The sequence below is a fragment of the Sinohyriopsis cumingii genome, chromosome 6 (genome assembly GCF_028554795.1).
Source record: "Sinohyriopsis cumingii isolate HCF-2022 chromosome 6, ASM2855479v2, whole genome shotgun sequence".
NCBI classification, from domain to species: domain Eukaryota; kingdom Metazoa; phylum Mollusca; class Bivalvia; order Unionida; family Unionidae; genus Sinohyriopsis; species Sinohyriopsis cumingii.
Window position 1 is genome coordinate 43,658,410 of NC_142966.1, and position 22,097 is coordinate 43,680,506.

The following is a 22,097-nucleotide window of genomic DNA, read 5'->3' on the forward strand; positions in this document are numbered from 1 at the left end:
ATATATGACTTGCTAAATTCTTTAATTCATTGATTTTATTGATGTCATCTCCCACCCACCCCGTACACATATGGAGAGGCTTGTGATGGTGTATAGTAATGTGAAGTGAAACACTAGACTTAGCAAATTTGTCTGAAGATATCTTTTGACATTTTCTGAAGTTATATATATATATGTATATATATGTGTATGTATATATATATATATATATATATATATATATATATATATATATATATATATATATATATATATATATATATATGTTGTTTCCCACAACAAAAGGACTATGTACGAGTGTAATTGGGCCTTTGAAAATATACAAGAATCTATTCAAATTGATGAATATCTATTAAAGTAGATAGGGATATACTACCCCATGACAGATATACGGGAAGAAAATAGGGATATACTGTCCCCTGACAGGTATATGGTAAGTAGATAGGGATACACTGCCCCCTGACATGTGTATATATATATATAGTTTGTTTTTGGGGGGTTTAACGCCATTTTTCAGCACACGATAGGCTATACATGGAGGCCAGTATTAATGGTGGAGGAAAACCCCGCTAAAAACCACCGACCCACGAGAAGCTACTGGCAAGCTTTCTCACATACCCACATTGGCCGAATCCGAGACTCGAACCCACGCAGACAGAGGTGAGATGGCAGTGATCCGTAACGGAGAGCGCTTTAGACCACTCGGCCACTCACCCTTGTTTCCCACAAACTGGGCCTTTGAAAATATACAAGAATCCATTCAAATGGATGAATATCTATTAAAGTAGATAGGGATATACTACCCCATGACAGATATACGGGAAGTAAATATGGATACACTGCCGCTTGACAGGTATATGGTAAGTAGATAGGGATACACTGCCGCTTGACAGGTATATGGTAAGTAGATAGGGATATACTGCCGCTTGACAGGTATATGGTAAGTAGATAGGGATATACTGCCCCCTGAGAGGTATATTGTAAGTAGATAGGGATATACTGTCCCCTGCCAGGTATATGGCAAGTGTATTGGGATATACTGTCCCCTGCCAGGTATATGGTAAGTAGATAGGGATACACTGCCCCCTGACAGGTATATGGTAAGTCGATAGGGATATACTGCCCCCTGACAGGTATATGGCAAGTAGATAGAGATATACTGCCCCCTGGGATATACTGCCCCCTGACATGTATATGGTAAGTTGATAGGGATATACTGCCCCCTGACAGGTATATGGTAAGTGTATTGGGATATACTGCCCTCTGACAGGTATATGGTAAGTGCATTGGGATATACTGCCCCCGACAGGTATATGGTAAGTGTATTGGGATATACTGCCCCCTGACAGGTATATGGTAAGTGTATTGGGATATACTGCCCCCGACAGGTATATAGTAAGTAGATAGGGATATACTGCCCCCTGACAGGTATATGGTAAGTGTATTTGGATATACTGCCCCCACACAGGTATATGATAAGTGTATTGGGTTATACGGCTGTATGTCCTTATACACAGTAAGATATGAAGATGAAAATTATGGGTATAAACGAGGACAGATATGTTGTTGAGGACATACTGCTATGTGAAGTAGGGAAAGATGTGCTGCTCTGCGATGTATACACTTTCAGCTGTGTCAGTTAGGTACATCTAATTACTATTACTTTATTCCTGCATTTCTAGCATGACTCGCTTAAGTGTGCTCTTCTGTGTCATCTTTGGGACAGTGAGCCTGATACAAGGGTTCGTCCTTGAAGAATTCTTCTTCTTTCGGGACGTAACAAATAAAAACCTGAGCGGAGATTTCACCGAGAAACCCAAAGATGGGGCCGTGTGTAAATGGTATGAACAGGGTAGCGGTACGAAGACTCTTACTAGGGGCTTCCGGATCACGTGCAAGGTCGGAAACAAATCCTTCTATGAATGTACGTACAAAGGGAATCCCCACGACTGTAAATGGTACAACAAAAACCAGGAAAAATTTTACAAGTATGTAAAATCTGTTGATGTTCCTATAGCAATAATCACTCATCTTGTTCTGTCTGGCTTATATGTTATAGTTACAGGGTCTCTTCATATATATACTTTTATCTATATACCATGTTTTTTAAACTGATAATTGTTGCAACTGCTTGTCGGCACACTGTCCATGTCTAAAAGTAAAAAGACATTTCTAGAATTTTCTTGACGAAAATATTTATCAGTATAATTTACTGACGCTTAAATACTATCTTGCGATTAATATAATTTTCTTTTTGATGATAATCTGAGTCCATCGTCTCGGCGTATTAGTAAATAATCGCATTGACTAGATCAATCTTCGCTTGACATTCAGATTTTAATCCATTCAACAATGACAAACCGATAACCAGACCTTTGCCCTGTGCTACTCTGTAATGTCCTCAGCCCTGTGCCCCACCTAAGAATTCATGATTTTTTCCTCGTATGTGTTAGGTAAAATCATTACAATCTGCACTATAGTCATTACATAGAAAAGATCGCAGAAAATATAAACTGAGTATGATGTAGTTATCAAAACATACGGTTTTCACAAGGGGCATTTTGATATATAGCGTTGTGACGGTGGTGTAAACCTTCCATGAGGAGGTAACCCATGGCGAGGATAATTGACGTCACAAAGTAAATGGATGACGTCTTAATGTCATAAAGCGTTTCCTTATCTATGACGTATATAGCAGAATAAATAATTAGTTACCTCCAATATTTAATCATTGAAACACAATTGTATTGGAAAATGAAACAAAGATACACATAAGAAAATACGAGAACATATTACATGTATCCTCAAAATTTAATTTCAGAGGTTTAGCCGAAGTAGCAGCGACCAACCAGGAAACTGCGTGCAGCAGGAAAAGCCTCGAGTATGAAAAAAAATGCCCGGATATCATATTCAAGAAAGAACCTGCTCAGTTTTTCCTCAGATCATTCTAGATAGAGAAGAACTGATGACCTATATTTTCATCAGAAATGTTTAACTAACTTAGACTAAAATAAGTTAGATCTGTCTTTCTGTGTAGTATATTTCTTCAAAAATATTTTGTATCAGACAAAAATTTTTAATACAGCCTTTAAGATGCTAATATATTAGCATCATATGTTTAGCACTGCATGCACTTTTATCAGTAACTATCTCAACCTAATAAAATATGCACATAAATTTTGTGTCGTTGTCCCTGTAATTTACCATATATCATTATCTTCTATTTATAATTTGTTGATCGAAATAGTTAATACAGCCGAGTCAAAATGGTTTGAACAACAAGTGCATTGGCACTCAAAGTTTTAAAATGATGTCTGGAGACAGGAATTATTTCGAACAGTGTTATGTCTGTATCCAGGGCCGTAGAGAACGATCACGGGCCCTGGGGTAAGAAAAAAACAGGCCCCTCCTAGTTCTTGTTGAAACAAAACTTTTCTTTCATAAAATTAAAAAGCGTTGTTCGGCCAGATGTATCCCCGATTGCCCCCAACCCAACCCCCCATTCTCGGCCCTGCCAGTATCTTCCCGTTTTAATGAGAAACCACACTGACAAGGCACAGTTTACTTTCTGCTACTAATGTCGATTAATGACATTCAGAATGTTGCGAATTCCTTTTTCTTATTATTTTCTGCACAAGTGCGACTAACGTACGTACTTTTACTAATTTGTTGACTTATTGATGATGAAGACAATAGGGTTTGAATACATGCGAATAGCTGAAAATTACCGGTCTGTAAGTTGATAATATAACAAGACCAGTCATGCAGTGTTCGCACCATTTTGACTCAGCATTACCCAAGAAAGCACGTGAAATAAGAAAACTATGCAAAAAGTACCCTCTACCAGTAAACAGCACTCACGTGTATGATTAAGGTGGTAAGGATCTATTTTACTCTTTGTGGATTTATCCGGTCGTATTTGTCAACAACTTGAAGAAGTGTTTCTTTTCTGGTACAGTCTTTCTCATTGAACAAGGAGGTGAACCCCATGCAACTCTGCTAATGCCAATGCTGAATTTTCTGATAACACGAATACATTTTTAATAGATTGTACGAGCCATTAAAAAAGACCGATGGCTGGATTTATCAACCAAAAAAATAAAGGATAAGAAAGCAGCACTCCTAAAGGGTAGTACCTAAAGGTATGAGTGTCATAAGTGACCATGGCAACAGTCTTTGTCTTTCTTATACAGAGGGTATGATCCATTAAATAAAATGTTTTGAAAAGATGGGAAGTACACATTAAATGTTTAAATGTGGCTTCATAATATAAATACAAAGTGATAATATTTTCCGTTTGCGGTGTTTGACATAAACTCTAAAAAGTCTTATCCAAACATGCGTCTAAGATATTATTAACAGTGAAAGACAAGTCGATTAGGTTCCTGAAACTTATCCATAGACACATTGCGTATTGTCATATCCAATGGAGCTAAATTGCGGGGGGGGGGGGGGGGGGGGGTAATGTGTTTATTTCTTATAGAATACAAATATTCTACTTAAAACATGTTTTGAAATTTGCAAATTCGACTGCAAATAGTTGTGCTATGCGTGAATTAGTGACAAATAGTTTTAAAGCGGTCTACGTTATGAATTCAATAAAACACTGGTTGAAACTACTCGTAACGTCAGGCAGTAGACTTCTCAGAATAAAGGACTTTCTTATCAGTAGTATCTTCTTACCAAACAAAATTTTGACACACCGTTTAGCAAAACCCAGGGCCGGATTGGGAAGGGGGTGTCCAAGGTTTCCGGAGCCCACCCACCCCCAGGTTAAAACTACCACGTACACACAAACGTACAGTCACTTGTCACTTAAAATTTGACCATCTTTTTTTTCTTGCGCACGTTCATTAGGTATTGTGCACAGTTTGAGTAAATAGACAGACTTCTGCTTTGGTTCCCTTTCGAGGAAAGTTAGTGCTGTTTTGAAATTTTGCAAACCACACACACACACGCACACACACACACACACTTGACCTGATCCGGCCCTGAAACTCATCTGCACTTTCTAGTCTGTCGGTCCATGTTGTCGGGTTTTTGTTTGTGCAAGTAACCTCCAGGAGACAGGATTCACGGCACTTTTATGATGAACTGGGAAGGCTATTGTCTTCGGTTGGTATTACCTTCGACTACTAACTAAGCAATACTGTATATCTGTCATACTTTATGTATTATGTATTAGTTGTCAATGTTCCGTTTAAGGGGTTGGGGCAAACTTTATGGTAACAATGACAGTTGAAACTGATAGAAACGTATTTTAATTTAATTTTACTTCTAAAACACTGACTTACAGGACATATTAATAAAAGAAAATGGTACCTAAAGATATTGTAATAATACAAATTTATGTTCTGATATATAGTGATAGCTATATCTTCAGGTGTGACAGTGTTTGCAAAACCTTCCTTAGTTTAAATATGAAGTAAACTTTTACTTATAGTACGTTGTTATATAGACTGGGTATTTATTTTAATTTCAATCATTTCAAAGATATGAACATTTCAGATGGATTTTAAGTCCGTTTACATGCATATTGGATAATTCTTCAAACAGCTCTTACTGAGATTGTCAGCTGTTACCAATATGAGGAATGTCACATGTTAAAAAAAAACTAATTGGAATCTGAACATACAAATATTCTAACACTTTATATAATATTTTAAGCACTCTATCTGATTTAAAGTGGGGTCTTTGGTTGAAACGTGACTTGTATAGCAGTCTATCTGATTTAAAGTGGGGTCTTTGGTTGAAACGGGACTTGTACAGCCGCCTCTCCCATAATGTACTTACTGAGTTATTACAGCACTTAAGACAGAATTCAAGTCTTTTAAGAAATAAAGTTTCCAACTAATGAAAAGAATGCATGGAACACTGATTGAGACAATATTAACAGACACTAAAAATTCCACTAAAAATTATCAAAAAATATATTTTTATGGTACTGTCTTGTAATAAACCTAACTTGTGCAAATTCCTTGGTATACATGTAACAGAAATCTCATGTAGATATATTGACACGTGAACACATATCTTGCTTTGCTATTACAACTCGTTAAATACGTATTTGTTTGGATTCTAAATTGTTTACTAAAGTGATGATTTACTGTACATATATCAAATTTTAAAAAGTCTGCCAACTTCCACAATGTAATTTCTTCTTCATAATGCTTTGTGTGGATATATTGTATCCCATGTATTTTACAATTTGTCATTCTCGTGCACATAGTCCCGTGTTTTATAATCATTAACAAGTGCAGTTGTTTCATCTAATCAAAAGGCTACGTCGGATTCTGAACATAGATTCAATTTATTCTTTTAATTGATGAAGTGACTACAGAATACACATGATCTCGAATATTCATTGATTCTAATTGCTTTAATTACTTTTCGTATACCGTGTTATGTGGCTGTATGTTTTTCCTAAATATCTATGTAAGCATGTAAGACATTTCTGAGATTCTTTCAACAAAGATAGAGGCAATATCAATGTTATGCATCCAAGTTTCATTTATAGTGTGTAGTATTAAGGGAAGTGGTACAGTATTAAGGGAAGCTGACCGGCATTAAGGAGAGTAGTCAAATATTAAGGGAAGCGGTCCGCTGTTAAGGGAAGCGGTCCGGTACTAATGCAAGTGGTTCAGTATTAATTGAAGCGATCCAGTATTGATGAAGTTGTTCGGTATTAATGGAAGTGGTCCATTATTAAGGGAAGTGGTCCAGGATTAAAGGAATTAAAGTGGTCCAGCATTGATGAAGTGGTCCAGTATTAATACATGCGGTCGATTATTAAGGAAATCGGTCCAGTGTATTAAGGAAATCGGTCCAGAATATTAAGGAAATCGGTCCAAAGTATTAACTAAATCGGTCCAGTGTATTAAGGAAATCGGTCCAGAGCATTAAGGAAATCGGTCCAGAGTATTAAGGAAATCGGTCCAGAGTATTAAGGAAATCGGTCCAGAGCATTAAGGAAATCGGTCCAGAGTATTAAGGAAATCGGTCCAGAGCATTAAGGAAATCGGTCCAGAGTATTAAGGAAATCGGTCCAGAGTATTAAGGAAATCGGTCCAGTGTATTAAGGAAATCGGTCCAGAGTATTAAGGAAATCGGTCCAGTGTATTAAGGAAATCGGTCCAGAGTATTAAGGAAATCGGTCCAGAGTATTAAGGAAATCGGTCCAGTGTATTAAGGAAATCGGTCCAGAGTATTAAGGAAATCGGTCCAGAGTATTAAGGAAATCGGTCCAGAGTATTATGGAAATCGGTCCAGTGTATTAAGGAAATCGGTCCAGAGTATTAAGGAAATCGGTCCAGAGTATTAAGGAAATCGGTCCAGATTATTAAGGGAAACGATCCAGAAATAAGGGAATTCGTTTAACTGGAGTTTATTTGATTTCTATGCAGTAGTAATAAAAAGTTTTTGACAGTTCGATAGCTTTGACGTCTTATTATCCTTAAAAAGCATAAAAAGTGAAATTTGCATAATTTTGTTTAGCTAGTTCAATATTTAGAACGAAAGAAATTCAAATATATTCTCAGTTATAGTCAACATAATATGTCTTCTACGATTCTGGAAAGTCAGAGAGGACAACAGAATATTATGTTGGATATTTTTCTTCTTGCTATCTTTCCATAAAAACAGATACAAACAATATAAATATGTTTGTATATGCCCGGCATCAGGTGGAGCGTATTGGGTCTAAATGATGTCCGTACTTTCGGCTGTTACCAATTTCGCTTCCGCACAGTAACATTACTTCTGCGACCGCTCTTGTGGCCTAGTGGTTAGAGCGTCCGCCTCGGATGCAGGAGGTCGTGGGTTTGATCCCCGGCCGAGTCATATCAAAGACTTGCAAAAATGGTACTAACAGCTAACTCGCTTGGCGCTCAGCATTAAGAAGTTACTGTTAGGACTGGTCGGCCTGGTGTCAGGATAATATGACTTGGTGGGACATCATGCTACATGTCTGCTGCATGATGCCCCAGTGCTAGATATTACTATAAACTGTCACACTGCAGACATCGTAGCAATATGACTGAAAATTGTTAAACCTACGTTAAAGAATCCAAAATCATTATTTCTGCGCCACAAACATGGACCAAAACTTAGTGGATTTCTTGCATTTGGTGTAAGAAAGAAGTCTATTGATTTGGTGTCTGCATGTCAGAGATCATGGTTACAAAATAGTGAAGTATCTATTCCCACTAATACATACAACCAATATTGCTATCAGCATGCATATCCATTGGATATATCCGGATTAATTAGTTTTAATCATGCATATTTTTATTGTACGATGTCATCATACTGTATACATGTACAGTACATGTACATATATTTGTTAACTGTACATGTAGAGTATATTTAACAATAGTTGAATTGAATTATTAAATACAACTATTGACTTGTGTTTATTTCACGTTATCATAACATATACTTGTACACAAATATAAGTTGAAACCACACATCAAACACATCACGGTACATATGTATGCATGATATATATGTTCTTTTATGTTTACAATGTTTTTACTTTATAATTATATTTTAATTTAGAGGTATGGACTCTGTAGTCTGAAATAAAGAATTCTTATCTTATCTTGTATGATGTAAATTTCATGAAGCAATATGTGACCTTTGTTGCCTGGCTTCATTGGCGGATCGATCTGCAATGATTGTTTTATAGTGTCCATATATTCTCAAGGGCTTCACTAATGTGTTTTATGTGATCTTCTTTCAACAGACAATTGTATGTGCTGGCCAGTATTTCTATTCGTCTACTCTTGCTTGATGGTGTCGCTGTAATAATGTAAAACGTACAACGAATACGAAATGAAATCTCATAGTTAAATGCGTTATGAGAAACTAATATAATGCAGTCGTTTTTAAATAGTATTTTACCACCGTTATAGCTAATAACGAGCCGATAAATGACGTCGCTTTCTATTCTGAAATGAATCCCTGTTCTATCCGAATCTTGACTCAGTAAATATAGCAATTAACAAAATGTGATTGTTACATAAAATTGCTAAGCAACACAGTTTTAACCATAATAACCATATGTTATGTCAAAAATATGGACGAGATGATCGCTGTGTGTAAATTTAATTATTACCACTCCCATCGAAATAGCAAAAACAGACATTCTTTATAAGTCGCAGGTTACACGTTTGGATACTAAAGTTTCCGGATAAATGGAGTCCGTATTAACGAGGTTCATAAAAAGAGGACGAAGCCTTCAGAACTCAACGAACAAAAAGGTAAAAATAGATAATGTACCTGTACTTAAACAGCATAGCCCCGTCATTCCAGTCGAGTAGTAAAGACTCAATACAACATAGCTGAGTGACCTTATTAGATGCGTTAGACAAAGAAACTTTTACTTCCTCTACACAGATGTAAACAAAAATTGTAATTGGGAGAATGCAACACGAGTTACAAAACATTACGGACTTTTTGCAAAAGATTAAATTTTGAACTTTTAGTGGTACATATATCAGAAATTAAATGACATTGAAAAAGCTTGAAGCTAGTTGTGCTTTTGCTCGCTGAGGTTCTGATGTCTGTATTTTACCTCAAACGTAATTTTATTCGTCAACAAACTGTGTGGAAATAATAGTCTATTATGATAGCGATGGGTACGACCAGGTTAAGTTGTTGTATTTGGTTTGGGTTTGAAAGAGAGAGGGCGGCGAAGATCGTGGCCATATCTGCATTATCCAATCGGCATGCTGTAAGAATTGTTATAACGGTCTCCGACAGTGCGTAGTAAATTATATTTTTAGAATTTGCTTTGTCAAGGACATTTAATTACATACCATTATGCAAAGTATGATTTGCATCATACTACGTATGTAATAGTTGTCGTTGGGTTGCAGAGTTTGCTTGATTTGCATCATACTACGTATGTAATAGTTGTCATTGAGTTGCAGAGTTTGTTTGATTGACAAAGTCTCCGATGTCTTAATTCAATGTGTTGTTTGTTTCTTTTGTCTGCATTTTGTTTTATAATATCACTTTGTAAAGGTCCCGTTCATGATTCCAATTTGCGCATGATATAGTCGACACCAGTAAGCAAACAACAGAATACTTTATATAGACATTGTAAAACAATAATCTTTCCTCTCTGAGTTCCTTTCGTTGTTCTGCTTTTAATGTATTTTCCCATGTCTTCTAGATTTGTTCGCTATCTCCATCTGCTTCTTCCAATACTTGTTGAGCTGTATTTTGCAAAATGAAGAATCCGTTCAAGCCTATGTTTATGCCCTTATTTTTATTTATTTTTATTTTATCTTTATCTGTAAATAGAATGCCTGTTCTGTTCAGTTCTAATTTTTCTCCTTTTTAACATGGCTTTCTTCTGCGACATACTTCAGTTAAAGCTATTTACATTGGGAGAAATATCATATGAAGACGAAGACACAACAACTCAAATAGGTCCTGCTTGTGCACTGCATGCGTGTCATACGCACAGATCTGTCGGTCTGCAAGGAAAATTTTATCTTCAAAATGCACACTATTTAAAGATGCACTTCATTTCATTTGGTCACAAAGAAAATATAATCTCATAATTCTGCACCAATTTCTTTTATTGTCTTTAAACTTCAACTTATGAACATGCTAGAAACTCTTACTTTACAAAAATTATTGATTAGAACAATGATTAAATGTATATTTTTATCCATTTTCAAATAAATATTGAACTGCTGAAATTTGTATCTTTTCATAAATATCTTTAAATTGAAATACATATTTGCAACTTTATTGGATTTAAAGATAATATTTTTCATCGGTTTGAATAAACATTTTAAATTTTTCAAACTTTGAAGAAAAAATATTCTAAAAAACAATAAACGTTTACATCACCATTTATGTCTATCTTCTCAATGCTTATCAAGTAATTTGTTATTTATCTATTTATTTATTTATTTATTTATTTATTTATTTATTTATTTATGTTCGACAGTAAGTATAGCAAATCTGGTGATGACTGGTAATTCACATTCTAATTGTATAGGTGATACGTCCATATGTTCTTGACTCTATTGAGACACGGAGATGGCTTCTTGAAATTCTCATTCAATAATCCTCATTCTGAGATTTGACAATGGTCTTTTCTCTCTTTTTCCAAGCCAGAAGGTTGTTGTCGATTGCCCTGAAGCTCCATGACGAATTAATACAATGGCCTTTCATAGTGTAGCAAACACTGCCCTAATTAAATTTCTTTCTTATATCTGCAATCATCTTTTTAAAAATATTTAGATAATTGGTTATCTTGTGTTCAGTTATGGTAATTCACGGTCGTCTGGGATGCAAACTGTGAAGATGACAGAGGACTCCAGAAAATAACATAATTCAGTGTTAGTAAACAATACTTGAAAATTACTCATAACTCTTGTTCACCAAGCGAAACAATTCTGCCTAAGATTGTCTCCCCTATTTATTCTAACGGTGAATATAAATGATGCGTTTTAGAATACTGAACAGGTCACTAAGTCAAAACGTATTCAGCAGGTGAACAGGAACATAATAGAATTAAAAACGTATTCGAAAAGTCAGGAATAATGAAGATCGAAATATTGGAAGATTATAAACTGCAACAAAGGCGAGAGAAACCGTTTGTAACAAGGTAACATATATACAATAGTGTGAATAGTGGAACTTTATTTTATCCAAAATGAGTTGCAATTTGTTTCTTTTTAAACTACTTGTAATATTAATAATAAATTAATTATTTCCACATTTATTTCATATTTCAATAATTTTTACAATTTTCAATATTTACCTATTCATATAATAATAATAATAATAATAATAATAATAATAATAATAATAATAATGAGGACTTTGTATAGGGCCTACTCTTTAGAAGCTCTATGCGCTTTACAACATTAGACAACACCTATAAGATAAAAAAAACATGTATAATGATATTATTACATCAACAAAAAAAACACCATGAAATTAGAAAACAGAAAAAACATGCTGAAAATATTTAACGTAGGAAACATTATTAGGTCTTTAAGTTTGTTCTTGCATTCGAAATAAGTGAGTTTTAAGAGCACCCTTGAATGAAATCACTGTGTCTTTGTGCATAAGTTCAGTGGGCAATTCATTCCACTTTGCTGGGCGCTGGTATGCAAGAAAAACGTTGTCCATATGACTTCGTTTTTTCGTAGTGGAAATAATGATTATACGATTGTCAGAAGAGGAGCGTAAGTATCTTGCTGGTGTGTACACATGGTTGAGGTCGGATAGGTATGCTGGACTGGAGTCCGGCAATGAAACGTAGCATAGAGAACTAATTTTGTGTTTGATTCTGGATCGAATGGATAGCCAGTGTAAGGTACAGAGCAGCGGGGAGGCGTGCTCTGATATAAACAATTATTATATTGCATGACATCAAAGCGTAGACTGATAAATTTTTCAAATTTAATAAGATCTTTAATCTTTATTTTAAATGGAACATTATCTAACTTTAATTCCTACCAAGCCATTGTTTATCTTTGTTCTCAAATTTAGGATAGGTAATTAACCCACCCCACCCCACCCCCAACCCGCCCCCAAAGAATAGTCTACTTTTTCTTTTTCTTTTTTCCGTATGTCTTTCTTTTTCCATTCCACTGCCGTATCAACTAGATTCCCATGATTCTTGCACCGCTATTGTCTCGTAAGGTTTTCGTTCGCTAAAGTAATACAGTTCGACCCCACCTCCAATATATCCCATAACTTTTCTAAACAAATGTACAGAGATTTACTGAATATCTAAAGATTTATCACTGATTGTACAATCAGTTGATTCGTGTTTAATATATCTTCCATGTCAGAGGAAAAGAACCTGGCGAATACTGTCAATTCCCTGTTTTCGTGGTGTTTTAATTTTCATGAATTGTGAAGCGATTACTAACCGAGATTTTAAAGATCCAAAGTTTTTTTCTTGGTGTACTATTTTCATGAAGTCGGAAGTGATGTCAAACCACGAATTTATAGACCCCATGTATTTTTGTCATGTTTTAATTTTCATGAATTTCGAAGTTATTACAAACCACAAATTTAAATAATTTAGTGATTTATTAGTGTTCACGAAAGTCGTAGGTACTACAAACCAGGAATTCCATGACCCATTAAGCAATGATCTTGTTAAATTATTCTGACCCCCTCCACAATAGATAAAAAGAAGTCTCAACGAATGTGTCACTTTTCGCCAACCATGAGAATTTGTTACTCACAAAAGAACGAATTCAAAGTAGTAGGTAAACTACGAAAATAGTTCCTTTTACCATTTTCATCCTAATAATGGGTTACCATTCTAAGTAAGCAAATCAGCGAACTGTATTGATCTTTTCTGTAATTACATGATTTCATCATTCACTTTCAAATGCAGACATATTATAAAAGTTTAAGTATATTACAAATTGAAATACTGATACCCATAATTCTTGAAATATTATTGGACCAATATATACAGGTATGGATGATGTCATGATTTTATTATTGGCAAAGAACTAATGTAGTCATTACAAGAACTTCAAACTAAATAAAAGCGAGTTAGATATTTCTGGTGAACAGGTATGACGTCATTTCCTCTGACAGGTCAGCTGAAGAACATTAATTAGGCCAGTCTCAGGAAGTGAACATCTGGGCACTTTTTATGCTCAAGGCTGTGACGGCTACATGCATTGGGCTGATTGGTTGCGGCTTCTCTGGCAAGTCCTCTGAAATGAAAGGAACTTTTAAAAGATATGACGTCATAGTAAACGCAAAGTGAAAAGACACTGTTGATAACTAGTATAGGCGATGGTGAAACAATTCCTTGCATCAACCCAAATATATATGGCCTGCCTGCTTCACTGTGTGCGTGGAGCTTAGAGAACCATCTCGACAAGTGGGTCACAAAACTCCGCACCAGGAAAGACTCAAAGAAGAAATAAGAAGACTCCAGCTCTTCGTTTTGCAACTTGGAACATCAGGACCATGTGTCCGGGATTAACCACTGACCTACAGCAAATCGACGATGCACGGAACACTGCTGTCATTGACAGAGAACTCTCCCGACTGAACATCGACATTGCCTGCCTCCAGGAGACCCGACTGACTGACAGCGGCACCATCAGGGAAGCCAATTGCACGTTCTTTTGGCAGGGGAAGCCCTCGGATGAACCTAGGCAGCACGGTGTAGTCTTTGCTGTAAAGAACACGCTAGTCGCCTTCATTGAACCTCCGTCATCAGGTACTGAGAGAATCCTTGCCCTCCTGCTGTCGACATCTTTAGGCCCGGTCAACATCTTCAGCGTGTACGCCCCAACCCTCTGCTCCACCCACGAGGAGAAAGACAAGTTTTATGAGGCTCTGGATCAGGCAATATCCAGTATCCCCAACAATGAATTCCTTTACTTACTAAGAGACTTCAATGCTAGAGTGGGAGCTGACCAGGAGGCCTGGTCCACCTGTCTCGGCTTTTACGGAAGGGGCAAGATCAAGGAGAATGGTCAGCGACTGCTGGAGATGTGCTGATCCCACAGCCTATGTGTGACCAACACTTTCTTCAAATGCAAGGAGATCCACCAGGTGTCATGGAGACACCCACGTTCACGCCACTGGCACCAGCTAGTCCTCGTCAGCACCAGGCGTGCGGAACTGGCCAGTGTCCTCCTCACCCGCAGCTACCACAGTACCGACTGCGACACGGACCCTCGTGGCCAGCAAGGTGCGAATATTACCCAAGAAGCTGCACCACGCCAAGAAGAAGGGTCACCCACGCATCAACATCTGCTGTGCAAGCCACCCAGAGAAAACATAGCAGTTCATCAGCAAACTGCAGGAAGCTCTCACCAAAGTGACACATGATGACACCATTGACTCCAAGTGGTCCCATCTCCGTGACTCTGTGTACAATTCGGCCATCACAGCTTACGGGAAGAGGGAGCGAAAAAATGTCGACTGGTATGAGGCAAACTGGGAGGAGATGGAGCCCGTAACTGAGGCAAAGAGGAAAGCTCTCCTGGCATACAAGGCTGCACCTAGCCCCAGAACACTACAAGCCCTCAGGACTGCAAGGAACAACGCCCAGAAGACCGCCCGTCGCTGTGCCAACACCTACTGGCTGAACCTTTGCAACAGTATACAGACAGCTGCCGACACCAGGAATGCAAGAGGAATGTATGAGGGTATCAAGAAGGCGACAGGCCCCCCACCCCCCAAGACCACCCCATCCCTCAAGTCCAAGACAGGCGAAGTCATCACAGACTAGGGGAAACAACTGCAGCGATGGGTTGAGCACTATCTCGAGCTATATGCAACCCAAAACAACGTCATTGACACTGTCCTGGACGCCATTCCAGACCTGCCTGTCATGGATAAGCTAGACACACAGCCCACCCTAGAAGAGCTCGGAAAAGCCATCGATTGCCTTGCCTGTGGGAAGGCTCCTGGAAGCGACGGCATTCCGCCTGAAGTCCTCAAGAGCGGGAAACCAGCACTGCTCCAGCCCCTACACATACTCCTCTGCCCCTGCCGGGAACAGGGATACATCCCACAAGACATGCGTGACGCCATCATCGTCACTTTGTACAAGAACAAAGGAGACCGTAGAGACTGCAACAACTACAGGGGCATCTCCCTCCTCAGCATCGTCGGAAAGGCTTTCGCCCGTGTTGCCTTGGTGCGCTTGTAGATCCTAGCCTCCCGTGTCTACCGAGAGTCCCAGTGTGGACTTCGAGCCGGCAGGTCAACTGTAGACATGATCTTCTCACTACGCCAGCTGCAGGAGAAGTGTCGGGAGCAGCAGATGCCCCTCCACATTGCCATCATAGACCTGACGAAGGCGTTTGACCTGGTCAGTCGGATTAGACTCTTCAGACTCCTGCAGAAGATTGGCTGCTCCCCACGTCTGCTTGCTGTCCTCATATCGTTCCACGAGAACATGCACAGCACAGTGTGCTTGAATGGCGCAACATCGGAGGCCTTCCCAGTCATCAGCGGACGCTCTTCGCCATATTCTTCTCCATGCTTCTCCAGTACGCCTTCAAGGACTGTAGCGAGGGAGTGTACATCCATACCAGGGTTGACGGCAAGCTGTTCAACATCGCTCGTCTCCGAGCTAAGACTAAAGTCACAGGTACTCATCCGTGAATTGCTCTTCGCCGACGATGCAGCCTTGACATCACACACGGAAGATGGACTTCATCAGCTGGTATGCCGCCTCTCCCACGCTTGCAAGGAATTTGAATTGACCATCAGTTTGAAGAAAACGAACGTCATGGCGCAGGACGCAGACTCCCCTCCCTCTGTCACCATCGATGGGTACAACTTGGAAGTTGTCGAGAACTTCACATACCTCGGGTCCAACATCTCCAGCTCACTCTCCATTGATTCTGAGGTGAACGGCAGGATTGCCAGGGCAGCAGCAGTGATGACCAGACTTAACCAGAGGGTCTAGAATAACCCCAACCTCACCGAGAGGACCAAACTGCGTGTCTGCCAAGACTGCGTGCTCAGCTCACTCCTCTACAGCAGCTAAACATGGACCACCTATGCAAAACACGAGAGGAAACTCAAAAGCTTCCGCCTGAGATGTCTGCGGCGCATTATGCACATCCAGTGGCAGGACAAGGTACCCAACACAGAGGTTCTAGAACGCGCCAACATCAACAGCATGTTCTCCATTCTTAGCGAGAGGCGCCTTCACTGGCTTGGCCATGTCAAGAGAATGGACCCAGGCCACATTCCCAAGGACCTGTTATATGGGGAGTTAGCAGAAGATGCACGACGGACTGGACGACCGCGTCTGCGCTACAAAGATGTTTGCAAAAAGGACATGAAGACGGCCAACATCAATGTCAACAACTGGGAGAGCTGTGCTAACGACCGTTCCACCTGACGTCTAGCTGTCAATCAGGGAGTTCAAAAAGCCGAGGAAGACAGGAAAAGAAAACAAACTGAAAAGAGAGCTAGAAAGAAGGATACACAAAAGCTTACTCTGGAGTTACAACATCGTCTCCCGTAGACGGACGGATGCCAAGAAGAATATATATATATATATATATATATATATATATATATATATATATATATATATATATATATATATATATATATATATATATATATATATATATATATATATATATATATATATATATATATATATATATATATATATATATATATATATATATATATATATATATGTGTGTGTGTGTGTGTGTGTGTGTGTGTGTATAATACTATAATATTATCATACAGTTAGATAATTTTACAATTCGTACAGGTCCGCAAGTACACGGCACCCAGCGCCTTGCCTGTACGCACTAATCCATATTTCATCACGACGGAGCTCACATCACAAAAAATGATGCTATATGCACTCGTTCATAGCAGACACACTCGCATGGCGACCTAGTAATTAATTCTCATATATCTACACCAAGGGTGCAAAACCTTTTTCGGCCTACCGCTCCGGTGGCCTAGTGGTTAGAGAGTCCGCCTCGGATGCGGGAGGTTGTGGGTTCGATCCCCGGCTGAGTCATACCAAAGACTTACAAAAATGGTACTTACAGCTGCCTCGCTTGGCGTTCAGCATCAAGAGGCTAGTGTTAGGACTGGTCGGCCTGGTGTCAGGATAATGTGACTGGGTGGGACATCATGCTACATGTCTGCGGCATGATGTCCCAGTGCTAGACATCACTATAAACTGCCACATTGCAGACATCGTAGCGATATGACTGAAAAATTGTTAAAGCTACGTTAAAAATCCAACACACACACACACACACACACACACACACAAACACCTTTTTCGGCCCAGGGCCAGATTGCATTTTCTAAGACCATTCCAGGGCCGCAAACACTAATAAAATAAAATAATTACTGTTTTAATTTGCCCTGAGGGCTGGCGAGAACACGTCGGGTCGGGGGTTCTGCACCCTTGATCTACACAGTCATACCTATTTGACGATAGATGCCGGTTACCAGCGGACCTGGGTTCCAGTCTCCTTAAAGTACTAATTAAAACTTATCTGATCTGTATGATAGTATTATTTGTATAAAATAGTAATTCGGCCGTGCATTATCAATCACTATTTGCAATTTTCTCTCTCTCTCTCTCTCTCTCTCTCTCTCTCTCTCTATATATATATATATATATATATATATATATATATATATATATATATATATATATATATATATATATATATATATATATATATATATATATATATATATATATATATATATATATATATATATATATATATATATATATATATATATATGTGTATATATATATATATATATATATATATGTATATATATATATATATATATATATATATATATATATATATATATATATATATATATATATATATATATATATATATATATATATATATATATATATATATATATATATATATTCCCAATGTCTATAAATTGTGTATTATCCTAAACGAACATATGCAGTTCGCTTCAGTCAGCCATTGTGCAAAATACAGCAAATCTGGCAAGATTTCGCTTGATGCCGTTATCAGATTCACAGGACATGCTCCTAGATCTGTAGTGTTTTAAGATCAGATTCCAGTTACAAGAATGAACGTAAAATATATCATCAAGGATTGGATTCATTTGGAACAATAATTTCTTTTTATAAAAGAGATTAATATAATATGTGTGAAAGCACAAAAACATGACAAAAAAAGAAGGATTCGTGATATACTGTTTTTCATACGTTTTTTGCTGGGTCGTTGAGCATTCTTCTGTATATTGTAACACTTTGCTGGCGGTTGTAGTACTCTCGTGTGTATTGTAACTCTTTGGCAGGACGTCTAATATTCTTGTGCATATTTTAACACTTCAGATTGAGATTATTAACAAAATACATATATTGGGTTCTTAGCTAAAGGAAGGACATCTTAGGGTTTCGGGACTCTCTTGTCTTTCGTTTAGTGCTAACATCTGCACAACTTTAATTTCGTTGTCTAGGTTTAACCCACTATGTTGATTATATTATCAACCATATGTTATCCTTCAAATTTAAAATATACAGTCATCGTATCGTTGATATGCTGGGTTTGAGAAGAAAGGAGTTATTGAAAAAGTCAGCTCATTCAGAGTTAGATTTCATTGAAATGCACACTGATTTTTTTTAGATCATATGTTCTACAGAGGAAATTAGATGAACATACTCTGCAGACCCCTCAGACAAAATTAATTGTAAAAGTTTTGATGCTCACAACGAACACAATATTGTGTATTATAAGTCGATATCATCGTGAACGTACATTATAACATCAGAGTCTTTTGTAAACAAAATTTTTAAAAATGACACGTGTACTTGTATGCTTATAGAAGACCTGAACAGTGCGGTTGCGCACTGGCTTTATTCCTCTGTGATCCTGTTTCAATATGGGGAAGAAGATGCGAGTGTGTGTGTGTGTGTGTGTGTGTGTGTGTGTGTGTGTGTGTGTGTGTGTGTGTGATTTTGATTTTTTTAACGTAGCTTTAACATTTTTTTAGTCATATCGCTACGATGTATGTAGTGTGACAGTTTATATTGATATCTAGCACTGGGGCATCATGCCGCAGACATGTAGCATGATGTCCCACCCAGTCACATTATCCTGACACCAGGCCGACCAGTCCTAACACTAACCTCTTAATGCTGAGCGCCAAGCGAGACAGCTGTTAATACCATTTTTGTAAGTCTTTGATATGACTCGGCCGGGGATCGAACCCACGACCTCCCGCATCCAGATGCGATTGCCCATAGAACATCTGTGGTTTTCGAAAATTCTCGACTTTTTCGTTCGCTGCGACCACATAAGAGCCTTCGAAACGCCAGGTGTTGCTAGGAGGTCTTTCAGCATATATCAAATGATGTTTGTGTATATTTGGATATTATGTGTGTGAAAAATAGAAAATACCTAGCGAGTGAATGTTTCATAAAAATCAAAGAAGAGGTATATTTTTTATGAGAAAATCAGTAAGCTTTACATACCTGTAGAATTTGTGTTGATTTCCTTGGTTGTACCAGCCACAACTATGGGGGTTCGCCTTGTAAATACAATTATAGGACTTCCCTTGTCCTAGCCTGCAATTGATTCTGAATTCCCTCGGCCCGGCCCCTGGATTTCTATGTTCTACCCATCTGCACTCAGCCTTATCCAAAGGCTGCAGCTCGAACTTCTCGTTCATACTATGCAGGAGATCGCTCTCCTCCTCCAGGACAAACCCGCTTATCAAGGTTAAGGTCCCGACCAAAATCAACGACAGGACTTGGATGTAACTCATGCTGAAATCAGAGGAACATTTACACACGATTTCTGTTTCGTCCTTTGAATTTATAATGTAGCTCATATTTTAGTCATTTCAGACAATGACAGTTATATTTTAAATTCTTTAATTCTGTGGCTGATTGGAACTATAGTAAAATACATGTAGACTTCGTAGTAGGAATCTCATTCATAACAAGACTGATCGCGAATGTCAAATCAACAACAACGTCGATCAAGAATGCCACGCGAATAATTAATGGAGGTCACAGACAAGGCGTGGAGCTCATAAAGCATATACCGAATAGAATGATATTAAGGACACCCTAGCATCTAAATGAGTCAATAAAAATCGAATGTCAAAACAGGACTGATTCATTATGACTATTTGGGTTATTTCGAAATAATCCGATTTAATTATTCGAGAAATTATTGTGATTTAGATTGTGTTTATTTGGTGCGCGAACGACACTATATAATGACCATACGCACCACTTATTTTTTTTCTTATACAGTTTTGATGGCAATGTATGAGTCAAAAAGGAACTTATGCATTATTTATAATATCTTCGTTGGATATAGCAGAGTGGATAATCGTTAATTTTGATCAGTCAGTACTTCGGGATTATGTGAATATATTCCACGACTTGAATAGTTAATTAATTCCATCAAATTATGTAAAACTTTCCAGGGCTTCACTGATATTGTATGTTCAAGATATTATTTTGGGCTAAAAGCATTTTGATTAACTGTGATAATTCAGTGGTGTTAAGGATAACACATAAGAACTTTAGCACCTTCATTCGGAGTACTTTGTAAGAGACTCCGGATAAGTGAGAAATTGAAAGTACAATCTAGAATTATTATGAGTACATTCTGGGAATTGATACACTGTAACTTGTTTTTAACTCTTTCAATTTGTTTGATTTTATATTTTCTTTAAATAAAATTATATTTTGGAAAATTAAATGCTTGCAAAGAATGCTCATAAAGCGGCAGAAATGTGGTCTAGAAGCAAGGTGTAAATATTTAAATTTAGTGTTGCATACTTGCCATACACGAAGAAAGCATAGCATAGCGATCGAGTGTTTGAGATTGATACCTTTTCATTCACCTAGAACGCAGTGAGAAATCAAAACATTATTTAGAGGTTAACAAAAGAATAATCGCAAATGTGTTTAATATTTTTTTAACAAACATCAATAATCATCATTTTAACATCGAAGTTGTCCAACCTACCATCCTATGTCACGAGCATGCGTCATACATAAAGCTTTTTGACAATGGGTTTGTGGCAATGATCGGTCTCAGTATTTGAAGAAATCAGAAAGCAGCAAAGTAGAATTCAATTATGTCTACTTCAGGTTTTAGTTCACTGAGTCGATTTTGAGATTGTTAACAGTACCATTATAGAAATGAGGTGTATTTGAAACGTTCTGAATATTTGTATTATCACTAGTTTGTTTCTTTGAACCTTTCAATACAATGAATGCTCATATATAACAAAGTAATCTCTATAAAATAATATACAGCTGCACGTGCAACACACTGAACTAAATGCATGTGACTTAACATTGGTAATGACAGTGACCTAACAAAAAGAGTATAACAATTCTGCTAATATGTGGCAGTTGCTTTCCTCTGTAAGATCCTAAGGCGTTTAGTATTCTCTCTGACTGGTATGACGGCCGACTTGAATAAAGTCTGCAGATGCAATTTTCAGTCCTATCGGTCAATTTTGAGTAATTCCATCGTTTTAAAGATAGTCTCGAATCCATGGAAGATGACCTATGTTTTAGAAAACAGTTTTCTGCAATTGGCAAA

The 22,097-nt window shown here is 37.7% G+C and overlaps 1 long non-coding RNA gene across 1 annotated transcript; it reads right to left on the bottom strand.

The window, feature by feature from the left end:
* Nucleotides 1-13,583: 13,583 nt before the first annotated feature.
* On the bottom strand, nucleotides 13,584-20,276 carry LOC149796817 (uncharacterized). Its single transcript, XR_016421469.1, has 2 exons — nucleotides 20,000-20,276; nucleotides 13,584-13,715 (listed from the first exon to the last, which is right to left on the bottom strand). It is a non-coding gene; the product is annotated as an uncharacterized LOC149796817 (long non-coding RNA).
* Between the last annotated feature and the right edge of the window lie 1,821 nt (nucleotides 20,277-22,097).